The following is a 3674-nucleotide window of genomic DNA, read 5'->3' as shown; positions in this document are numbered from 1 at the left end:
TTCAAAAGATAATTCAAGTCAAATGCCGAATGCATCTCATATTTAAGTTGCAAGTGCTCCTATTTTGTGTCCTTAAAGGACAAAGTCTATGCATGCGTGAAGCATGGTAGACTAATCGGTTCTAAATGAAATAATCCTCGAAAAGGACAAGGATCAAACAATCATAGTAAGAAGGCAATATGCTCTTGAAGAGACTACGTCATAACACTTCATGAAACCTTATGAGAAGTTCAGGTACCTGAAAACAAAGAAGTGATGAGATCTCAAAATGTTATGTCATATTGTGAACCGATACAAAATGAGAAATCATCGACTATATATTTGATACAGTATTGGCGTAATATTGTAAAAGATTACGAGGATATGAATTCTCCGTTAATTTAAGCATGTTGAGGTAGAAACGTTTATTAAGTGATATGAAAGGATGCATCTTGGTAGGCGTAAAACTTATTTGATTTGCAGTTCAGACACTTGAAGATGTCACACATGAAATGTTGAATATTGTCACTTGACAAAATTTATATGAAAATTTCTTTAAGGATTTAAAATATAAATGTTTCTTGGAAACTAATTGATAATCCTTATATTGTATACGCTTATAGCTTAAAAATTATTGAAACTCTTGGGAGTTTTCAAAGCAATAGATTATTTGGTGAAATAAAAAATATACCAAATTAGATTGGTTATGAAGTACCATATCTTAGTGTAAATGGTGCACTCATGTAGCTTGCAAATACTATAATGCCTGATACAGCCTTTTCAGTCAATTTGTTAGCAAAGTATATTTTTGCTCCTACTAGGAGACATCAGAATGGAATTAAACACATGAGCTTGTTTTATTCTAAATATTGTAGTCCCGATTTTATTGGTCATGCTGATGTTGGGTACTTATCTGACCCGCATAAAGCTCGATCTCAAACAGCCTATGCATTCATATGTGGTGGTACTGTCATATCTTGGAGATATATAAAGCAGACTATCGTAGCCACTTCATCAAATCATGTTTAGATAATAGCTATTCACGAAGCTAGCCGAGAATGTGTATGGTTGAGGTCCATGATACATCTAATTCGAGAAAATGTGGTTTGAAATACGATAACGTACCCACAATTTTATACAGAGATAATGCAACATGCATAACATATCTTAATAGAGGATTCATAAAAGGTGATAGAACGAAGCACACTTCATCAAGATTTTCTACATACATGAGCTACAAAAGAATGGTGATATTAACATGCAACAGATTCATTCAAGTGACAATATGGTTGATTTATTCACCAAGTCTCCTCCAATTGCAACTTTTAAGAAGATGGTGCACAAGATCGGGATGCAAAGGTTCAACGATGTTCTCATTAGGGGGAGTTAATACGCGCTGTACTCTTTTTCCTTACGATTTTTTGTCCCACTGGGTTTTCCTTGTAAGGTTTTTAATGAGGCAGACTATATGCGTATTGTTAGATATGTGTACTCTTTTTTCTTCACTAGATTTATTTCCCACTGGACTTTTTTCTAGTAAGGTTTTAACGAAGCACATCATCTATCAATTACACATTCAAGGGAGAGTGTGATAAATGTACCATATATAGTGAGTATCTACTTTACCATATATAGTGAATACCTACATTACCATATATTGTGTATGTCTATTTATGGAAAAGTTACAAACCCCAAGATTAGTTTTCCCTTCCAAATAAAGAGATTTTTCCTCATTGTAATTCATTCCTCAAGAGAAATAACAATTATTCTCTCTACTCTTCTTCTTTGTTCTTTAATATTTCATAACAAACTCACTTTTTTTGCATTTTTCCATCATATGCTCCAAGTATTTTTCTATACGATTTTTTTTGGTTTGTTGATTAAAAAGTAATTTTGTAATTGAAGCTACATCCATCGGTCTATCTATCTATCCGTCTATCTATCTATCCGTCTATCTATCTATCTATCCTTCTATCTGTCTATCCGTCTATCCATATTAGGAGTTTCAACATAATTCAAACAAGAAAAATTTAAAAATAATTAATATCTCAGTTAATTTTAAATTATTAAATTTAAAAAATAGTAAATAGAAAATTTAAACATTCAAAAATAACATCGTTTACTTTATTAGTTGATTTCAAAATGCTACATATTAGGAGTTTCAATATAGTTCAATTAAGAAAAAATTTAATAATAATTAAAATTTTAGTTGATTTTAAATTATTAAATTTAAGTAAAATAATAATGACAATTTTAAACATCTTAACAACATAAATAGTACCACTATGAATGGAACAATCTATATTGTTAAGTGAGAAATGGAAAAAGAATAATAAGTGATAAATGATATCATATTGCGTTAGCACAAAATTACTTTTTTACTATAAGAAAATTATAATTTTAATAAGTTACTCGAGAAAATTGAATGAAAGGTGTCTTTTAAGTCTTGAATGAAGGATTGGTGACATAGACCATTTAAAGGATCAAACATAATTTAGAAACTTGATTAAGTTAATTGTGGACTTAATTAATATTTTTAAAACTTTCTAATTTTTTTTAAAATACAAATCAACTCACGCCCCTTTCCTCTCCAAATCAACCATCTCCCCCCCTCTCCCTTCTCCCCTCTCCCTCTATAGTTTCTCTCAAACTTCTCCCAACCAACAATTCTGCAAATTTCTCCCTTCAATCTCCGATAATTTTGTAATACCCTATATTAGACTTAGCCTAGTTCAGTCCCTCGTGCTTTTCTAAGAGGACTAGAGCCAAAAAATTTAGCTAAGTGTTGAAGACTTAACCTTATTTTGACTACTTAACTTCAAAGATTTTTAAGTTGACCTTTCGGACTTCGAGACGATGGTTTTTCAGTTGATTCATTTCGGAGTGTAAGAAGCATGCCTCGGAGAAGTTTCAGAATGTTCGGATGAGGTTTGGGTCAAGTTTGAATTTCGATTCCAGCAGCTCAACGCGATTCCACTACGTCGCGCTAGGAATAGTGATGGGCATGGCATCGCGTCGCGCTAACCCACCAACGGTATTCCAGTTGCAACTTTAATCTCCAGGGGGGCAATAAAGCCATTTACCCTGACCCTAAGTCATAAAAATAGAAGATTAGATGTCAATTTAAGCATTATACACTCATTCTTTATTAAATTTCTCTCCAAGAAACCCTAACCTAATTTCAAGAAATTCAAAACTCCATTACATCCTCTTCAAGACAATCAAGAATCTAAGTTTCTGAATCCAAGAACTTCAAGAAGAAGTCTTCAAGAACATCTTTAAGAGTTAAAAGTCAAGTTTCTACATCAAATTAAGCTTAATAAGGTATGTGGGGTCATGAACAAGGGTATCCTTTCACCCTTGTGCCCAAATTACATAATTTTTGAGAATTTAGTTACCTATTTTGAAGTATGGTTAATACCCATGTTTCTATATTCTTGAAGCATGTGATTATTATGAGATTTAAAGTTCAAGTTATCAAGAAACGCTTATATTTATGTTTTATCTTTTGAGATTTATATTATGCATGAGATTGCACTACCTTGACTTGATATTGTTGAAGTATTTCAAGATTTGTGTTAAGCATGAAGTTTTGTTATAATTCACTTGAGTTTGAGGCATAGGTTTTTAAGCCCTAAGTTTAAGTGTTGAGATTTCAAGAAGATCATGCTCTTAAGTTTTTTTTGATGATTTTA

Source organism: Capsicum annuum, unplaced genomic scaffold (genome assembly GCF_002878395.1).
Source record: "Capsicum annuum cultivar UCD-10X-F1 unplaced genomic scaffold, UCD10Xv1.1 ctg2788, whole genome shotgun sequence".
Lineage (NCBI taxonomy): Eukaryota > Viridiplantae > Streptophyta > Magnoliopsida > Solanales > Solanaceae > Capsicum > Capsicum annuum.
This window is presented reverse-complemented; position numbering follows the sequence as displayed.